Source organism: Hyaena hyaena, unplaced genomic scaffold, assembly GCF_003009895.1.
Source record: "Hyaena hyaena isolate Hyena2069 unplaced genomic scaffold, ASM300989v1 scaffold_1082, whole genome shotgun sequence".
Taxonomy (NCBI): domain Eukaryota; kingdom Metazoa; phylum Chordata; class Mammalia; order Carnivora; family Hyaenidae; genus Hyaena; species Hyaena hyaena.
The window spans coordinates 451,070-473,494 of NW_024081710.1; positions in this window are offsets into that span (position 1 = coordinate 451,070).

Sequence of the window (22,425 nt, forward strand, 5' to 3'; positions counted from 1 at the left end):
AGAGACTCTATGTTCTTTTAAGTGATGTTTATTACCTGTCTACACACACACACACACACACCCCGATACATACATGCTAGAAATTTAAAAAAACAAAGACAAAACAACTACATGATGCTCTTTTTTTATTTCAAGTTTTTATTTAAATTCCAGCTAATTAACCTATATGGTAAAATTGGTATCAGGTATATAATTTAGTGATCCATCACTTACATATAACACCCGGTGCTCATCGCCAGTGTCCTCCTTACTGTCCATCGCCCATTTAGCCCCTCTCCTGCCTACCTCCCTCCATCAACTCTCAGCTTGTTCTCTATAAGTTAAAAGTCTCTTATGGTTTGCTCCCCTCTTTCTTTTTTCCCCTTCCCCTGTTTTGTTTCTTAAACTCCACATATGAATGAATCATATGGTGTTTGTCTTTCTCTGACTGACTTATTTCACTTAGCACAACACAGTCTAGCCATCCCTGTCATTGCAAATGGCAAGGTTTAGTTCTCTTTTATGGCTGAGTGATATTCCATTGTATATATAAAACGCATATTTATCCATTCATCGGTCAATGGACATGTTGACTCTTTCCGTAGTTGTTGGGCTATTTCTGATAATGCTGCTATAAACATCAGGGCACATGTGCCCCTTATAATCTGAATTTTTTAATCATCAAACATAAGCAAAATATAAGTGAAAAGCTGGCAAAATGTCTCAGGATTCTTTCTATAAAATGCTCTAATTAGGAAAAGGAACAGATCCAAACTTTTGTTAAAGGATTTAGGAAAAATTTCTCACCTAAGCAGTGGGGATTTTATTTTGAGAGTTGACTTTTAGAATAAAATAAAATATATCCATTGAAAAACTAGAAAGTCATTGACTTACTACATATTGGAAACTAATGTGATGATTCAGATATGAGTGTCTATCAGTGCCTCACAAACTATGGATCACAAGTCATCCCTGTTTTTGTAAGTGAAGTTTTATTGAATCATATCCATGCTCATTCACTTACCTAGTCTATGGCTACTTTTGCCAACAATGCAGAATTGATGAGCTGCAAGAGAGACCATAAAGCCTGAGATATTTACTATATGACCCTTCATAGAAAGAAAGAAAGAAAGAAAGAAAGAGAGAGAGAGAGAGAGAGAGAGAGAGAAAGAGAGACCGAAAGAAAGAAAGAAAGACAGAAAGAAAGAAAGAAAACCATTTCCTGAACCTGGACTAGGTTCAGTTTTTAAATACTCGTGCTAGTTCATTCATTTTTTTTAAATATTTTTATTTATTTCTAGGAGAGAGAGAGAGAGAGTGTGAGCAGGGGAGGGTCAGAGAGAGAGGGAGTCACAGACTGAAACAGGCTCCAGGCTCTGAGCTGGCAGTCAGCNGAGTCACAGACTGAAACAGGCTCCAGGCTCTGAGCTGGCAGTCAGCACAGAGCCCGACGCGGGGCTCGAACCCACGAACCGCGAGATCATGACCCAAGCGACAGTCGGACGCCTAACCGACTAAGCCACCCAGGCGCCCCTCATGCTCGTTCATTCATTTTTAATGCTATATATTGATAATGCCACAGAAAGCTATTTTCTCATTATACATCACGAGAGAATATGCTGATCAATATTGCTTTTCAAAAAAATCCATGTTAAAGAAATGTGAATTTTAAAGCATTTTATATGAATCCTTATATCATGAACATGATATTTGACATGTATGTATTTTCCTACTCTATATTTACATGCATTAAATAATACATTTATAGAAAATTAAAAAAATATTTTTAAAATAAGACCATCTTAAGATGGGTTCATGAGCAAATACATACATATATATGTTTTCCTCTTCTTCATCATCATCCTCATTGTCATCACTAACATATCATCACACAAGAAGATGGACACTGATTTTTTTTAAAGTTCCTTTTAATGCCCTCAGATTCTACTCTTCATGAATTACCTTCAATAAACAAATCTTTGCACTAGAAGATTACTACACAAAATTTATAAGTTTTTTCTATGCCCTGCAAAGCTTTGCATTTGGTTTGAAACACAAAACATACATTAAAAAAAATAAGCAGTGAGACAGGGCAGCCACGTTAAATGACACGTATATTGCAACAGATAGAATAGCTCACCACAAATGGGGATGGTCTAGATATGTTTCTCAGCAGAGGTACAACTCAGTATAAGTTTTGAAGAAGCATTGTCTTACATTGGAAAACAAAAGGGTAGAAGATTCATGTGATGAGAATAGCACAGAAGCAAATATCCACATTTTTTTAATCCAGAGTAAGCAAAATGAAAACACATTGGTATGGCTTCAGAATATTAAAAAAAAATTTTTTTAATGTTTTATTTATTTCTGAGAGAGAGAGACAGCGTGAGCAGAGGAGATAGGAAAGAGAGAGCACAGAATCTGAAACAGGCTCCAGGCTCTGAGCTGTCTGTCAGCACAGAGCCCCGATGCGGGGCTCGAACCCATAAACTGTGAGATCATGACCTGAGCTGAAGTCAGACGCTTAACCAACTAAGCCACCCAGGCACCCCCAGAATATTTTTTTAAGTTTATTTATTTGGTTTGAGGTGGGGCCAGAGAGAAAGCGAGAGAAAGAGTCCCAAGCAGACTGCACTGTCAGCACAGAGCCCAGCAGAGGGCTGAATCTGAACTGAGATCAAGGTTCAGATTACTTGCCTGAACCACCCAGATGCCCCTGAAATATTTCTTTTTTTAACATCTCGTTTAAAATTTCAAGTGATATATATATTAGCAGAGAAACTAATGCTCAACTAGAATAAAGATGGACCCAGACCACAAGGCTAGTAAGTGAAGAAGGCTAATAAGTTCAGCATTACTGACTACAAGGTTCATCATACTAAATAAGATTGGTTTTGTAGAAGGAGGGGGGTGTACTGTGAAATGGGCTTGGAAAAGTAAAAAGGTTTGGGTCAGAAGAATCTAAAGTTTACAGTACAGGGATGGAAAAACAGTTGACAATCCTAGGCACGAGAGAGGAACATCCAATCCAGGAGAGGAATCAGGCCACCACAGGAAAAAGTGCAGTCCTTTCTGAAAACTCTTCAATTCAAATGTAACCTTTGTGAAAGGAAAATGAATTTTCATGATAATTCTTTAAGGAAAGTTTCTGTTTGGTAAGCTTGTACCGGTACAATGATGACTAAACACAGTGAAAAGACCACCTACGATTTTATTCTGTCTTGAAAAGCTGGTAGTGTGTTCATGTCACCTTAAGTTAGCTATTTGCTTTCTTACAGGCCCTGTGGGTGTGTTTATAGCTCCCTCAAGCCCCATTTTGAAAAGATCCTTTCAGATTCTGTCAGCTTATTCCGATGATAATTCATGTTGAAGTGACCCTGACCTCTGATGTCAGGTCCTCCCTTATTCCTTGACCTATCCTTTTCCAGTATTTGGGACCAAGGACCAAGCTTCACCATAAAAGGAAAACTTTAAGGAAGAAATAGCTCAACCACTTAGGAACTCTTGCTGCTAATTTTCCTCTAATCTTCTACTCCATTTGTAGTCTCTGCTTCCTTATTTTCTTTGCTCTGATAGAATTGTGGAAGACTTTATAATCTGTTATAAAGAACCTGATAATCTGTTCAAGACCTAGTCCTTCTAAGTGTAGGCTCTCCAGTTTCATGCTCGATTCTGGCCCATGCAAGGATGAGTATTCAGCGCCTATAATTGCCCGTTAGCAGGAGCTCCACTACACGCAGTCAGGTTTTAGGGCTCAGTAACCTTGCTGCTAAGGTCTTTCTCCCACTCCTGGGTAAACTGCAAATGTGTTCTAGAATGATATCTCCATTGAACTTTTACTCTGAATTTAATTCATTGTGCCTTATATTCTTAACCTTTTCCTTCTTATGACTATATATAACAAACATGCCCACACTTTTAGGCTTAAAACAACAGACATTTCTCATTCATGCATCTGGGGATTGGCTGCGGTGAGTCTGCCCCAGGGGGTGGGGTGAGTATAGGTGTGTTCCATGTGTCTTTTCACTCTAGGACCTTGATGAAAGAGTTGCCCCTATCTATGATGTGATGATATCATGATGTCATGGCGGAAAGGCAAAAAATGGGGGCAGAAGCACAGACTGCTTTAAAATGCCATGCTCAGAAGGTACATTGTCAATTCAGCAATTTCCCTTTGTCAAAGCGAGTCGTAAGAGAAAGCCAAAAGCCAGGGAGTGAGGAAATATACTGGGTGCATGGGGAAAACTATCAAGGAATAAGGAAGGAGAACTGTGAACAAGTACGAAATCTACCACAACACATGTAAACTAGCTAAGTTCTCTAAAATCAGAGGATGATTAGTTACATAACTTTTGAATAAATTCGTAATGTTTTGTTTTGCACATGACCAAACAAGCGGCTTTTTCTAATCGTTTAAAAGTAAGCTTAACTGGAAGACATACCAGACGTTCTATTTTACATGATGGATCTCTCCATACAAATCTGTTGAATGAGAGGACAAGCCTGAAATTGTAGGTAGTATTAATGAAACAATGGTGGGATGAGCTGTGTGTGTGTATTTTAGTATTGTTAGAATTTTGCCTCGGTCTGCCAGTAACCGCACGCATCAGTGTTTCCCAATTCAATATGTATTTCTTTAGTAGAAAGGGTAAATGTAAAAAGGAAAATAATCCTGGGTTCATTTCTGGGCTTTTAAAATTAATATCATGATACTTCTTCCATTCATTTGTTTTTAACTAAGTTCTTCAGTTAAAACAGTTTAATTCTAGGAAATCAACCTTTGCCTTCTAGCACTTTGCACCAAAATGAAGTGCAAAGGAAATAACCCCTTGGCATTTGCATTTTTAAAGTTCATTTATTTATTTTTTTGGAACTCTCCACACCCAATGAGGGGCTTGAATTCATGACTCTCATGACCGCGAGTTCAAGAGTTGCTTGGTCTTCAGACTGAGCGAGCCAGGAGCCCTGCATTTGCATTTTTTAGCTTACTTCTTCTTTTTGTATGATGGGGGAATTATGGAGAAACTGTTACCAAATGAATAATATCAAACAAATCCATAGAAATAGATCCCAAAAGAACCTTAAGAGCTCAACAAGTTGACATCTAGCCCCTCTCCCCACACCTTATTATCATGATCTCTCTTTCCCTGAGACAGAGTTCATATCCTTTATATGTTAGTAGAGACATCCTCCAATTTGTGAGCATTTAAATCTTATCTTACTAAATAAAATAAAACAGAAGAACATAAGAAAAACTGTTTATTTAAAAAATTCCACATGTCTATTGGCTAGCAGGCTTTTTTGCTTTTTATGTAATTTGGGTGTGGGATAAGAATATTTCTTAAAAGCAAAGGACAAAGACTTAAGCATGTTTGCATAAATTCATGCATTTTTCACGTTTACCATCAGAATACTATAGAAACACTTATTCCAGGAAAATAAGAAGAACAAGGAAAATGTATTTCTTTATCCAAATATACATAAATATAAAATCTCAGGATATTACAAAAAACCTTAGAAACTGAAATAAAACCAAGGGAAACTTATCATTTAGGGTGAAAATTAAGCTAGAAATTGGTTTTATGGAACAGTTTCCATCAACTTCTTAGAGTCAGTGGTATACCTGGGGTGCCTGGGTGGCTCAGTCAGGTGAGCATTGAACTCTTGATTTCACCTCAGATCATGATCTCACAGTCTTGGGATGGAGCCCCATGTAAGCATGGAGCCTGATAGGTATTTTCTCTCTCTCTGCCCCTACCCTTACCCAACTCATGTTGTCTCTCTTTCTCTCAAAATAAATAAATAAATATTTATTTTTTAAAAAAAAAGGGTATACCTTAGTGTTTGCTTCTTCTGATATTCAAGAGCTGCTGTTTTTGGTCTCTTATATATTAAAAAAGAAAGGGACTTTTATTCAAAATTAATTCAGCTGCAGGAAATATCAATGCCATCTTTAAGAACACCCCCCCACACACACATGCACACAGACGTGCATATACACAATACACACATGTATACACATTGGAAGGCTATTTAAGCCCTCTAGATTTTCCCAAACTCTTGGAGTTTTTTTTTTTTTTTAAGCAAAATGACTTTTATTGATTTAGTTAGTTAGTTTTTGTTTTGTTTTTGTTTTTAATAGTTTATTGTCAAATTGGTTTCCATATAACACCCAGTGCTCATCCCCACAAGTGCCCTCCTCAATGCCCAAACTCACAGGGCAAAAATTTCTTATGGTAATAATTGTGATGAACATTAATTTTCAGAAACAAAGACAGAAGCAGGAAAGTTATATACTCCTTACTTGGAGCAAAAATGTTATATACTGGATTCTATAATTTAAGAGAAACAAAAAAACAAACAACTAAGAGTTGTTCAGAAGGTATTATTTGTTCTTTTATTTATAGAATCCCACTTGACTTTACATTTGAAATTTTTAAAATGAGAAGTGAAATATGGACACATTTCCCTTCTATCTCTACCAAATCAGTGGACTTAATGAGATGGTTACAAAATCTATCAATATGGCAAATGAGAACTGCATAGCTAAGGGCGATTGGTAATCATTTAAGTATTAAAAATTCATATTTAATGATGATTTGTTGATCATCTATTATAAAGAGGCACTGGGATAAATATTTTTTCAGATAAAGTAATCCTTATAATAATCCAGTAGGTAAATATTATTATACTCATTTTATAGATGGGGAAGCTAAAATAAAATGAGTGGCTTCTCCAAATCTTTAAACTACTTAATGCCTTGTGTTCTTTCTATTACACAATGAAATCTGTAAGGAAGTGAATTACTCATTCTCTATTTCAATTACTCATGGAATATTTTTGTGGCAGTTTATAGTTGTTTTTGAGATTTGGCACTTCTCCTGAAGTGCCCATCAGCCCCCTTTCCATGTTACCATCATCTGTTAGGTTTTCTGCCATAGGTCTAGATGTTAACCTTGAACGATGAAAAAAAACCTGTAATTTAAAATAACAGCTAAGATGACAATTGCAGTTTTACCTCCCTAGCTGAGAGAAAATGCTGTATGTCAGTGTCAACCACTAATCCCATTAATTAAAAATAAGAAGCAGCTACCATATTTCATTTCAGATCATATCAAGTGTGCAAGATGCCCTTTACATTACCTAGTCTATAAATAAAATGTGAAGATGTTTATATTGACTTGTTTCCATAGTGATGAAAGAGTCTTCCCTTGAGTTGTCAAGGCAATGTGCAGTAGCCTAGCAAATTGGACAAGCACAGGAGCTATTTGTCAAGTAATAGGTTTAAGAAAAGTCAGAATAATCCAATAAGAGATGGCCTAGCTATAAATAGAACCATGAATCTCAGAATGTGAACATTTGGTTTTAATGACCTGCTAGCATCATTTCTTTCTGTGAAACAAATGTGGAGCCATAATAAGAAAGCATAAGGCAACATGCTTATCCAGGTAGCCATGTTATCTTTGCATTAATAATAACATTGTTTCTCCAGAGTAGCCATGCTTTTATTATAGAAGAGCCATCAGAACTCTCCTAGCTCAGGCTTAGTTGGCATGGGTGAAAGGTTGACCAACAAATGTGATATCCATTTAAAAGGATTTACTTTGAAATCAACAGAATCCTCAAGTACAAAAATAAGAAAAATTTCTCGGGTGAGTTGTGGCAGGAAAATCATTGGGAAAACAAAATATATTGTCTCTCTGTTTTGATAGAAGTGTAAAATAAATAATTCACAATTCCCCCCCCTTTTTTTTTGGCACATAGATGCCTGTTGTAAGTGACAGGGTTGTTGGGAACTGCTACAAGAAAAATAAACAAACAAAAGCAAGAGTAGCAACACAAATCCCATCTCCTTTAAGTTCTTCTAGTACTTTAATTTTGGTATTAATAGACAAATTGAAACAATGAGGTTAGAAAAAAGAAGACCACTTTTTTTAAGTTTGTTTGTTTGTTTGTTTGTTTGTTTGTTTGTTTGTTTTGGAAGGGGCAGAGAGAGAAAAAAAATCCCAAGCTAACTCCATCCCAACCTGGAGCCCACTGAGGACTCCATCTCAGGACCATGAGATCACGACGTAAGCCAAAACCAAGTGTAGAATGCTTAACTGACTGAGTCACTTAGGCACCCTTACTTTTTTCAGAACCAGTGGGTGTAGCAACTTAGTCCTAGCTGACTGAGAGAAGAAGAGACGACAGTCATTCATAAAGCAAATGTTATGGGAAGATGACTGTAGTTCACATCAGAAGAGAAAAGGCAGAGTAAGAAAATTATGCAGTTATGGGCGATGAAAACAGGCCACAAAGGACTATCTAGCTAAAGATCAAGTTGCTTCCTCACAAATTAAAACATAAAAAGAAAAATGTTAATGACAATGAGTTAAACTACAATAACTAGAACTCTTGTTCAGTTTTATCATAGGAACACAACCTAAAGTCGTGAAACATTTTCTGAAACATTTTCTTCAATAATGTGGAATAATGTAAATAATTTTCTACTGACCAATTTCCTTTAGTTGTCTACTTATACCAATAGTTTGGCATTGACATGATTAAGTAGTCTGTTAATTTACAATTAAAATTGGAATATATTTGCAAATACATTCAATAGAAATGTACAGGACATATGCTGTTTAAGTCTGTCCAGTAGCCTGCATGGCGTTTTTTGGATAACAGCAAGCACCATGTGCTCATTTTTTTTGGAAAACTACTTGATACCAGATAATTCTGGCAGGCTGCCACAGTTTCCTACCCTCCTGGCTACAATTGCCAAATAAGTGTTGCAGCCATGACCCAAGCCAGACCAATTAGAATCTTTTGGAGCTTTATATATGATCAGTGAAAGAAAAACGTTGGCTCGGTTTTTCATGAGCTCTGTTGACACTAGCTGAAGTAAGTTAACCACCATCATCACCCTCTTGTCCCCTTCTGGAGAGAGCCATCTGCAGTAGTAGAGAACGAGCCAATACTGAATAAAAACCAGAGCTGAGATGTAAGACACATCTGGGGACTCAAAAAGACCCAGTAACAGCATTTGAGTCCCTGGATGGATTAGATTTAACTCTGTTTTCTTGGGTAACAAAGAAAATGAGTTCAATTATTTTCATTATTGACACTATTTTAAGTGGGGTTTCTCTCATTTGCAGAGCCCCATTACAAAATATAAATACTCCCATTTTAGTCCTTCTAAGTACTCAAAGTAAAATCCATAAAAAAATATTTACATGGCCCCATACAATTTCCCAAGGATGTATCTTCCTTGGCTACTTTTATTTTGCACAGAAAAATTTGCCTAGCTCTCTCTTCAACCTTAAATAAGGTCAAGAAATACTCTTGGCAAATGTCCTTAAGTCCATCAATGTTCTGTCTCCTTTGATTAAGCATTTAAAGATATTCGAAATAGCTTGGCAAAGTGATACGCTGTTGTTATTTTTACCCACAGATTGGTTCTAAGTACAGAAGTTAAAGTGACTTTTCTTTGTCAAAATAATTTTGGGCTTCATAGAAGACAGTGACTTCAAGGGATAGGAAATTTTAAACTATGATTCAGTCTTCAAAGATGGGGGAGGGATGCAAAGAGAGAAGGGGGGGATGGAGAGAAGTAAAAGAAGGGTGAGGAAAAGAGGAAAGGAGAAAGAGAAGACAAGGGAAGAGGTCTTACATAATGATTGTATCCGATTTGCCCTGTGACATTCTTTATCTCAAACAAACAACAAGATCCCAACCCATGTTCTCAAATCAGAAACCAGAACATCATTTTGGAGACCTCCTTCACTTCTTCAGTGTCCTCACTTAATCAAGTGCCAAGTCCTAGAGCTCTAACTTCAAAACATCTTTCATATCCAATCACTCACCTCTTTCACTGACACTGCCCAATCCATGTCATTGCCATCTCTTTCATGAACTACTAAAGAATTTAGTGGCCAGTCACACTCTTTCCTTTTTGATTTCTAGTATCATCACCCAATCCATTTCCCATTCTTAAACCAAATGAGAATTATACAATGCAAATCTTGAATGCTTTCAACCCTGCAGTAGTATACATCATGGTATATGCCATCAAATCTGTTCTAAATCTGTTCTAATATTTCTTCTTTCTATCCCTTCTCAATGAATCTGCTTAGTGTCATGTGTTTCAGGAAATCTTTTAACAGTCTACTCATGGTCTAGGTGCTTTTCTGATTTGCTCATCTTCTAAATAACATCACAATTTATTATTATTGTCTGTTTACTTGTCCCTAGGTATACTATAATCTGCAAAATATTAGAACAATTGTTTATTTTGTTTATTTTATTTTATTTCTGGTAGTACAATTCCTAGGATATATGTTAGATATTAACAAATATTTGTTAAGTGAATGAATGAATAAATAAATGTTTTAGTTCTCCTTTTGTTGTTTCTCTATTGAAATGGATAATATACACCCAAGGAAGGCTAACATTAAGCGGAAGCAAACTATTTTTGAGTTGAGCACTCTTGCTAACATGATGTTCCTACATACTAAATCAAGAAGCTATTTCATCATTTATGTGTCACTTGACAAGAGTGTAATGATTTAGCAGAGGTCAGTGTTCGGTATTAATCAGTTTTAATTTTATTTTATATTTAACTTAATATAAAGTTAAGTTTTGTTTTTATTTTTTTAAATGTTTATTTTTGAGAGAGTGCAAGCTGGTGGGGGGGCACAGCAGAGAGAGAGGGGGACAGAGGGTCCAAAGCGGGCTCTGTACTGACAGCAGCAAGTTCGATGCAGGGCACAGATTCACAAACAATGAGATCATGACCTGAGCTGAAGTCAGACGATCAACTGACTGAGCCACACAGGCACCCCTATAATTTAGTTATTTTAATCATCTAATCAATGAGAGGAAAAAATATAACTTTGGAGGAAGAAAAAGAAAAGTATATTCTAGAACAACATATGATGACTTTCTCTTCATACCCAAATCTAGAAATGTAGAGAAATACTAATGGTATATATGCATAGTCAGCTGTAAACTTTTCAGAAGAAAATTTGATGCTGCCTTAGGAAATGTCCTACAATTTTGAGTAAGTCTGGTCTAAAGCTTGTGGATGTCCAGGTCTCTTTTTTTTAATGACCACTTGACAATTAAGATAGATTGGATTTAGAATCTTTGATATAGGATTGCTTCACTGGCACCCAATCTGCATTTCCCTGGAAGTTTGATTGGTTAATTTTTTTCATACATTTTTTAAGAGAATTGATCAAGTGGCTATTAATCTGTTCTTTATTGACCACTGCATTACCAATACCTGTTTGGACTTCTAAAGTGTGGCAAAATGAATATAGACACAAAGCATGACCCTCCTCATGGGTTCATCTCTCAGCAGGATGTCCTGACCTCGAGCATGGCTTTGATCACACCCATCCCTCCCCTGAACAGTATTCAGTGGTGTCCTCTCAGAGTAAACCTAAGTTACTTGTATGTTGAAAACAGAAAGATTGGTAGAAGCTCAAAGATGAATATAACATCATCACATAAGAACATGAAAAGAGGGTCACCAAGGAAAATTTCTCATAAAATCCAGAAATTCTAAAAGTCACAGAAAGCTATTTCAGCCATGCTTGTAATAAGAAAACAAAACAAAAGGAATAACATGAAGTAATTTTCTAAGAACTGATCCCCTCAACAAACAATATGTATACATCTTCTCCAGAAAGAGTTGTTTTGAAATGTAAGGGTAGGACAAAAAGAAGAAGGAGATAATTAAAATCCAAGCACGTGAAGAGCATGCCAGGGAATACATACCTATATTAAATGGGTTCCCATCTCTGGGAAAACTCGATCTCAGGTTGTAGCAGTAATTTACAGGTTTTATCTCAAAGGAACTTTCAGTAATACTGAGAAAATATGAGGTAGAGGAAGGTTTTCCGAAAACTAAAAAGGAGCACAATCACTGGGTAAGCAGAAGAATCACAAAAATAGCACACAAAGAATCCTGATTCTAAAGCCTGGTTGCAGAAAAAGAGAAAGAGAGGAAAATTGGCTGATCAGATATCTAGTTTTTAGTTGACACATTTAATGTAAATCACCAGTGCTTTCTGGCAGGTAAAAAAGCTTCTATAATCTTAGTATTAATTGCAGTATTTATGACTGTGTATCAAAAATCTAAGTTCCTTGATTCTCTTTTATGGTTAAGACCAATATAAAGTATTGTGTTATATTCTCACCAATTGTTTCTAAAAACAAAATTCATAATTATGGATGTGTACTGATAAAGCAATCATCTTTGTAAAGAATTTAGAACCAGTGACAAAAGAAAAAATGGAAAGAAACTATATTTGAAAAGGCTAGGAAGAAATAAAATAACTTTAATCATCGATTCAAAAATTTCTCTTGTAGGGGCACCTGGGTGGCTCAGCCGGTTAAGCGTCCGGCTTCGGCTCAGGTCATGATCTCACAGTCTGTGGGTTCGAGCCCCGCGTCGGGCTCTGTGCTGACAGCTCAGAGCCTGGAGCCTGTCTTTGGATTCTATGTCTCCCTCTCTCTCTGACCCTCCTCTGCTCACGCTGTCTCTCTCTCTCTCTCAAAAATAAATAAAACATTAAAAAACTTAAAAAAAAAATTTCTCTTGTAGGGGCACCTGGGTGGCTCAGTCAGTTAAGCCTCCAACTCTTGGTTTCTGTTCAGGTCATGATCTCACAATTCATGAGTTGGAGCCCCACATCAGACTCCACGCTGACAGTGTAGAGTCTGATTGGGAATTTTTCTCTCCCTCTCTCTCTTCCCCTCCCCACTCACTCTCTCTCAAAAATAAATAAACATAAACATGTTTTACATGTAGAACATGCCATTTCTCTTACATGAGAAGAAAGCAGAGAAGTGGTGAGAGAGGGGGAGGGGCAAGGGAAAAGAGAGGGAGAGGGAAGAAAGAGGGAGAGGGACAGGGAGAGAGAGAAAAAAAGCCTCAGTGAGCTCTCCTACCAAAAATTACCCTATGCCGTGTCCATTTGCAAAGATGGTGTTGTGCCCTGAAATTTCACCAATTAGGTTAACATTCCCTTGTCTTCAGGGAAGACTGAAAGAGGACATAAGAAGAAAATTGAGAGCTTCCACCTGAATGTCACTTTTAATGCTTGCATTTTCAAAATAAAGTGATGAGATTTTAAATGGACTACTAACGAGTTCAACAAACTATTTTTCTGAGTATAAGTACATCTTCGTTCTGTTTTGGCTACAAGGATTGTGTTAAACTGTACTTAGATTGGCATATTTATATTTTCTTCACACTCTATGTCCTTCTTTTTTCAATTTTTAATGTTTATTTTTGAGATAGAAAGAGAGACAGAGTGCAAGCAGGGGAGAAACAGAGAGAGAGGGAAACACAGAATCTGAAGCAGGCTCCAGGCTCTGAGCTGTCAGCAAAGAATCCGATGCTGGGCTCGAACTCACGAGCCATGAGATCATGACCTGAGCTGAAGCAGATATTTAACTGACTGAGCCACCCAGGCGCCCTAATACTCTATGTTCTTTTACATGTGATTCATTTAATTTGTGAGGTTAAGAATTTAAAAAGAACTGAACCAGGAATATCATACATCTACACTAACAGGATTTATAGTATGAATTCCTGTATGAACCAGGAATATCATACATCTACACTAACAGAATTATAGATAAGCCAGAACCAAAAAACACCTGGCAGAGTTATTAAGCATTGATTTCAGAATGATATGAGTACAAAAGGCAAATCAAGGTTTTTCTCCGACTGTAAATAAGATTCTGCAAAGGTTGTATGTCCCAACTGGAAACACTGTAGACTGCATAGCAAATGCAAAGATCTGATTATGTAACCATCCCAAAAGGCATGATCTGCTGTAAAGGAGCAGGCTCTTTATATTGGAAACCTCAATTCCCTGTTGTATAAAGCCTCCAGTGCTTTCCATCCAACTATCTGAAACTATAGCTTGAATGCAAGCAAATTCAGGCATTTTAATTTTAGTCAACACAGGAAAATCTTAATTACTTGGACCATGTGATGAAGCATAAACAAACAAGGAAACAAACATGAGGTCCTCAAACTTCATTCTGTTTTCTAGCGAGATCAAACTAATTTATCTTAATATGTATTGTACCCATAAGACTGCCCATTCATCATGTTCAGCACCAATTTGCTGTTCTCCTCAACACTACATTTTGCAATTACTTGTTCTAAATAACTTTGAGAAACACAAATTCTAAGGGGTCAGTAATAGTTCTTCATAAGCTATGTATGTATCTGAGCTACATCTATAATGTTTAAATATATCATACTTGTGTAGAAAGACACATTATTTTTTCAGAACTAGCATGATACTGAAAAGCCAGATCCACTGCAGAAGCAAAACAGAAATAATTCTCTTTTGATAACACTATCACAAGAAAGAAAGAAAGAAAGAAAGAAAGAAAGAAAGAAAGAAAGAAAGAAAGAAAGAGCAAAGAAAAAAAGGACAGAACATTTATAGTTTGGAATTTAACATTGAAAGAACCCAAATTAATTTTAAAATATTACATTATTAGGGCTCCTGGGTGACTCAGTCGATTAAGTGTCCAACTTCGGCTCCTGTCATTATCTCTTCGTTCCCAAGTTCAAGCCTTGTGTCAAGGCCTCTGTACTGGCAGCTTAGAGACTGAAGCCTGCTTCCAGATTCTGTGTCTCCCTCTCTCTCTGCCCCTCCCCTACTCTCATTCTGTCTCCCTCTATCAAAAATAAATAAACATTAGAAAAATTTGTTTCCAAATAAAAATAAAAATTACATTATTCTTCCATCTGTTTATGGTATAAGTTTCATGAGTTAGTTTTAAGACTGAATGGTGATCTTAATTCAATCTAATTTGTAAACTTTCTCTCCCATTATTTCTTTTCATGAGGTTGCTAATTCATCCACATAGTAGTGCATCAAGACCATGACTGGGACTTTTCCTATTGTCCTGGAATTAATGACTAGGACTCACAGTTGGGACAAGAAGCATCAAGTACTTTACCTTTAAAAAAAAATATAGACATGAACTACCCCAGTCATAATCTGCACACCCTACCCCACCATACACGCACATACATATACATACACACACGTGCACACATGTGCACACATGCATGCATGTGCACATATAAACACACACACATTTCTGAATCCAATTAGGCAGGAATTGGGGGAAAGAGAAAAAGGGAATTGTTGGAGCTATGAATCCCCAATCTTGCGTAATACTTAGGAGGTTTTTCTTCAACTTTCAAGCCAATGGAAGGAATACATCCAAGCAAATTATCCACAGAGACCACTTGAACGTGGCATTGGCAACTCATTCTTCTGTGGTATTTCAGTTCAAGTGGTAGTTTGGTTTGTCTGTTCCCTGTGCCTTATAGCAATATCTGGATTTGAGCCAACCTGTTGGTACCTCATCCAAGAGGGCAAATTGCAGAGTAAAAAGTCCAGCAGCAAAAGGCTGGGCAGGATAATATCCGGTATATGTGTGTGCAAAGGTGAAATGGTTTTGAGACAGAATTGTAAGAAATCTCTCACCACGTTCTTGAGAATGCCCCCTATCTACAACCGATACTTTCACCCTAGTTAATACCTCACTGAAGAACTCCCTTTTGTGCCCTGAGAGAGTAAGCATTTGAATGTCTGTTTTCAGAGTCCCTCTGGATGCTGACAGCCACTCAGAATTATCCAGAGAAAGAGCAGCAGCTAGAATACAATTCACATCAAACACTCAGAACCAGGCAGGACACAGAGTAAGTGGTCAACAAACATTAACTATTATTATATTTTCCTTGGAGCTCTTCACAGTTTTTTTTTCTTATTGACTCAGGAAGTATTTGTCAAAAAGGTAACATTAAATATAATTAATAGATAATTAATAGGTAAGGACTTAAAAGATTTTACGCACACCATGAAACATATAAGTAAATTACAACCCCTAACGTATGAGATTTACTATTTCTGCTTGAAATTATGAAGAATATATGTTGTCACCACCAGATATAGATCACAGCATGTAATGTATTACCATTATTAAATTAAATGTAAGTTCAATCAGTGTCCTTAAAATCACGGTCTTTGAGGATGACTGCCTGCCAAGACGTATGGAGTCTTCTGGGGAAGTTATCTTGTTTTCCTCCTAAGCTTAATTAGATATTTTGAATAAACATGCAGCAGAACTTCAGCCAAATCAAATTAGGAGGGGCCGTAGCCAATTTCACTAATCTGAAAGCTAAAATTTAAGAAACAAAAGTTATAATTCACTTAGGAATTTTAAAGAAGTAACTGATTAACAAAATATATCTTTTTAGGTCACAAAGAAATTGTTTTTATATGGTTTTACAAAGTGAAAATGAATAAAGATGTATTTTAAATCACCTATCTCATTTATTCCAATTGCTTTGAGATTTATGTACTTGAGTAATATAATTTACATTTTCCCAAATAACAAAGTTAAAAGAGTATTTAAAAACTAGAAAGTGGACATCTTTTCATGTCATATATTTTAACAATGTTATTCATTTAAATATATTATGAACATGAATGCATCTTAATTCTCTCAGGAGTATATAATAATTTTAATCATCTTTTAATTAAAATATGGGCTCACTTTGCTTTTCTGGCCTCATGAGTATTATGCTGCTAATTGCTAGCTCGAAGGATTGTCAATCAGTCTTAATCTCATCATGACACAACACCAAGCAGAGTTGGATCTGTTGTCAAATGTCTTAAAATATGTTTAAAAGACTGGGGGATTTGGGGCACCTGGGTGGCTCAGTCGGTTGAGCATCTGACTATGGCTTAGGTCATGATCTCACAGTTCATGAATTCAAGCCCTGCTTTGGGCTCCGTGTTGACAGCTGGGAGCCTGGAGCCTGCTTCAGATTCTGTGTCACCCTCGCTCTCTCTGCCCCTCCTCAGCTCATGCTCTCTCACTCTCTCAAAAATAAATAAATAAACTTTAAAAAAACAGTGAAGAATTTGCTCTCAAATATGGAATATGACTCAGTGCAGCACCACTGTATTGTGGGAGGCACTGAAGAAGGAGAGAGCAGACAGAGAACCCACTCTGTTGAATCAAGTGTTTACTTATCTAAAAAAACTTGGTGGGAGGGGAGCCAGGGGGAAATGGATGTTTAAATTTTAGCATCCAAGCCTCTCCAGGGTGGTACATAGTTACGGATGATAGCTTCTGAGTAAGAGTCACATCAGAACTTTTGGAAGCTCTATTGCCCTATCTAAGTCCTGTCTTACAGTATTTAGTCCCTAGTAGTTCTGCATGGAGACCCGGCTGAATACACACCAAGGACCACGTCCTCTGAGTCCAGGTGCAGCCCATAAATCTCAGTGTTACCCAGTTACACCTGGATGCAGGACAATGGCTCAGTATGAGTCATTCCTCAGTTATTATACTCACCTTCCCCAGGATAACACATCCCAGGCCTTACGCTTTTCAGCATTTAGACTTTCCAAATGAGATTAAGGGTCAACCATGTCTGGGAGATACACGAAGAGACTCTTAGATCCACGATAAAGCTTATAAGCTCTCAAGGAATATTAATAAATATTTTCTTGGGAATTTCTCCATACATTCTCATGCTCTGTCTTCCTGGTTGGCTGGGAGACACTGGGAGAGACACTGATATTCTAACACCAATGAGTTCACCCTCCTTTCTTCTACTTATTTATAATGAATACGGCTTTAAAAATAAATTCTGCTTACATTCTTTCAGAAACATGACAGTGAAGAAAAACAAAGTCTTGTGACAATATAAATGACCAGAATGCTGTCCGTTTTCTTAAAAGGCCTAAAGAGGCCTTCTATTTCTGACATATTTTATGCATAAAACCTCTTCTAAAGCAAATATACTTAGCCTACCTAAACATCACAAACAAAGCACCTGCTAGAACATCACTCAGTGTACAGGGAACACATGATTTCAGCAAAGCCACCATTTTGCATCATCCAATAGCAAACTAATGAGATTTTTAGAAGATCGCACAATTTTTCACCGGATGAATTGATTTATGTAGAAGCTTCATCACATCAAACCAAACAGGATTTTTTTTCTTTAATGTATCATGACATTTAATATCTGGTGATTAATCCATTCATCAAAGTGTAGGATAAGCCATTAACATCTGTGAAACAGTGAGTCATTACATTGCGTTTTACTAGGAATATGCATCACCTTGAATTCTAAAAGCTCAGTTTTGTCTCAAAACACTTGATCCCTTCCTCCTTTATGTTAATAAATTACCAAGTAACAGGAAATAAGTATACAAAATTTCTACTAAATTGGAAAAACTCATCTTCAATTTCATACTAAGATTACTATAAAAATTTAACCTTGTGCAAGCATGCAAGTATCTGATATGCAGCAAGGTACACTGAACACTTCACCAGAATATTGACCTGCATGAGAAATGGATGCATTCCTTTAATAATTTAATTCATTATGAAATATGTCATAAAGAAATGCTTAGCAAGATGAAGAGCCTTTAAAATCCCTGAAAAGCTTGCCTCACTGAATGAAAGCCAAGGCACCACTTGCTCTATTGATTTCTTTTATTTGGAATGTATGATTCAAGAGTAAGTTGACTCTTTCATAATGTTTTGACTTCAACTTATAGCATAAATGACTACATTAATTCCACTGTGTGTGTGTGTGTGTGTGTGTGTGTCTATGTGTTGAGGTAGGGTTGGGGATAAAAAGCCAACCACAGTAGGGCACCTGAGTGGCTCAGTCAGTTGAGCATCCAACTTTGGCTCAGCTCATGATCTTGTGGTTCAAAAGTTCAAGCCCCACATTGGGCTCTCTGCTGTCAATACAGAGGGAGCTTTGGATCCTCTGTCCCCTCCCCCACCTCTCTCTCTCGCTCTTCCTGTGCTTGTGTGCATGTGCTCTTTCTCTCGTTCTCTCTAAGAAAGAGAAAAAAATAGCCAACAACAGCAACATCAACACAAGCAGTCATAACTATACAATAAAATATTAAAGTATCCTGCCACAATGAGCCTGTCTATGTAAAATGGCCACCTATGTCGGCAGAATACTATCCACATAGTGTCATAATTCAAATTCATGGAAGCTTTTGTCTGAAGAGAGTAAGATAAATCATGGAAAAAGCATGTCTCCACTTCACTCATGGGCACATAGGTGAAGTTTGCAGTCCTGGATCTGAGTTGACAAAAGCATGACCATAAATAAGCAGCATGCCCTTGAACTACCTTGGATTAAGTTCACAAAATTCCTGGAAGCCTTATGAGATGAAAACTGCATGTGGACTTTATATTTTGTAATGGTGTCCTGAATGGCTGTGTGGTATTGTCTTCTTTGTCCCCCACACTGCTTGTCCCTGGAGCAGGTTGTTGGACAGTTTCTTTTCCTGTTGGTAGAGGGTAAGCTCTTGCCTCTACCCATGGGATGTAAGGGGGAGCCATGGGGCACTCCTCCTTTGCCCGGATAGGTCCACAGCCCAGTGTATAAGCATTTGGATGGGTGCTTGCTGGATTTCCACCTTGAGTCAGCTGTGGGGTCTCAGTTATTCATGAAAAGAAATGATGCAAATTTACTTTATAGCTGCTCCATCCACAATTTTTCTTCTTAACTGTATCTTCTATTTCTTTTACTTTTTTTTAACACAGTAAATGAGCTATCCTTTAGATATCTAGGTTCATATCCCAGCCTTCACCACTCTGTGGGATCACAGGTAAGCTACTTAACCAGTTTGTGCTTTCATTTTCTATTTTGTAAAATGGGAATGAAATAGTAATTGCCTCATAGGTTTTCTCGTGAGAATTAAACCAGGTAAATTATGGGAAATCCGTAAGATCTATCCCATAATAATCAGTAACCATTATTATTATCAAACTGAGCAATACTGTAAAGATTTTAGTACAAATTAAGTAGAGAATCCATAAGCAAAAGAGGCATGCAATTCTAAGTAATTTTCATGTGAAATTTTACTACAGGATCTCATCATTTCCCATGGGCCCAATGTTTTAAAAATTTAAACAATTATAAGTGTCAAAGGCATGAGAACTCTGCAGTTTTCTCTCTACCATAAAACCCAAACAGTTAAGCACATGCTATATTGTTTGAAATAGTTCCTTTAAAAAGAGCTATTGGAACACCTGGGTGGCTCAGTTGGTTAAGCGTCTGACTTCGGCTCAGGTCATGATCTCCCAGTTTGTGAGTTTGAGCCCCCCATTGGCCTCTGTGCTGAAAGCTCAGAGTCTGGAGCCTGCTTCGGATTCTGTGTCTCCTCCTCTCTCTGGCTCTCCCCCACTTGTGCTCTGTCTCTCTCAGTCTCTCAAAAATAAATATAAAAATTTGAAAAAAAGAATTATTAAAGTTTGATTCATGCTATGTGTGAAAGAAATAACAATCACTAGAAAACACAGGGTTTTATTAAAAACAAATAAGTTTGAGAAACAGAATAAGTATTGATATGAGGAGGCTCAAATTCAAAAATAATAAGTGAATTCAATTCAAAAATAATAAGTGAAAGTGATAAAGCATATGGTTGAGGAAATTTCTTTTAAAGAATTTAGGTCTTATGTCCCAAATAAACCCTGTCACAGCGTACTTGGAAGCCTCACAGGCTATACATCTCCTTGATGGTCTCCAGGTGTGTGCACAGCAAAGATGAGGTAAAGACATCAGATAACAACACAAATGGCATCAAACCCTTGGTCTGCATTCCCCCTGATACTTAACCCTGAGAGAAACATCATTTCTACATGCGGTAGAAATGATGATCTCAATTTAGAGTTGAAGAAAACGAGATGATTTGCTCAAGATCATACTGCTAGAATTTGAGGTCAAGTCTGACTTTATTTAAAGCCTTTCCTTTATTTATTTATTTTTTTTCATTACGACATGATGCTGTTTGTATATCATGTTGCCTGGGAAGATTCTAGAATAAAGCATTTTAAAGAATATCTCTTGGCATTTGGGATAAAGACTAACTGATTACTAGAAGTCACTTTGTTGTTTCTAAGGAGAAGTGATTCCAAACAATTCTTACTTATTTACTTCTCAAGGACGGTGAAGAGATAGAGCAGAGGGACACTTAGAAATCATGAATCTAGATACAAAAAAGGCATCATCTTTTATTATAGTTGTTAAAAAGGAATGTGTGTAAGTGAACTTATGGTATAAATAAGTGAATCTGAAGTTTTGATTGAATCTGAATTTTGATTTGAATTTGTTTGAAGACTATAAACAAAGGGTGCTTAATTTGGATTAAGGCAAATCTTCAGAAAATCATTTAAGTATATCAAAGATTTATCTTTAGTAGCACCCAGCTTATGCAGTACTTTTATCAATGATTTTGATAAGTATATTCGTGGATTCTGATTACATATGAAGATGATATGACTCTGAATGGTACAAGAAATAAATTGTGAAATAATTAGAATCCTGACAAGAATTCAAACCATAAGAACAATATAATAGATCTAATTAAATAAAGCTTAAATAGGGATAAATGTAAAGCGTTCACTAATAGCTCAAAGAAACTGACTTAAAATTATACTTTAGGAGACATGACAATTCAAATATAATAACTGAAAACAAATTTAAAAAATTTAAAAGGAATTATGTGGCTGAGAGAAATCTAATGTGATCCTAGGTTACATTAAAAATATACCAAGTAGGGGTCCTTATATGGCTCAGTCGGTTAAGGGTCCAATTCTTGGTTTTGGATCGATCATTATCTCACAGTTTCTGGGATCAAGCCCCATGCCAGGCTCTGTGCTGAAAGCACAGAGGCTGCTTAGGATTCTCTTTCCTTCTCTCTCTGCCCCTTCCCCATGCACTGTGTGTGTTTGTGTGTGTGTCAAAATAAATAAAAATATATATCAGGTAGCACGCGGTGACAGTTCTAGTCTTTATATTGACCAAACTATGTCTGTATTATTTAATTATTTGCTTGTTTGCTTGTTTTAGCACTATTATTTCAAGGAACATAAATCATCACATTCTCAGGAGTAGACCAGTTATCTAAGAAGGTATATGCCATATCAGTAACATTTGAATGTTACACTGGATGAGACAACTTAAAGAAAATTACAATTTTTCCATTTGCGTGTGGAACTTGTGAGGCTGAGTGATTAAAAGTTGTAGAGAGATGGTTTTGTTTCCATACAAGACTAAACCATTTACCAATACAAGCTACTTGATGAAACAGACTTCCTATGATCATAGAACATCCCACTTCAGTGCAAGCATTTAGAAATAAGAGAGTGAATAAACAATGTATGACATATTCATTAAGCAGAATTCTACTCAATTATTAAAAAGAAGGATTTACTGACACATAGAGCAACATGAAGGAATCTCAGAAGCATTATGCTGAGCAAAATAAGCCAGACCTAAAATAAGACATCCGATGTGATTCCATTGACATTAACTCTGGACTAAGCAAAAATATTCTATGGTGAGAGAAATTAGAATGGGGG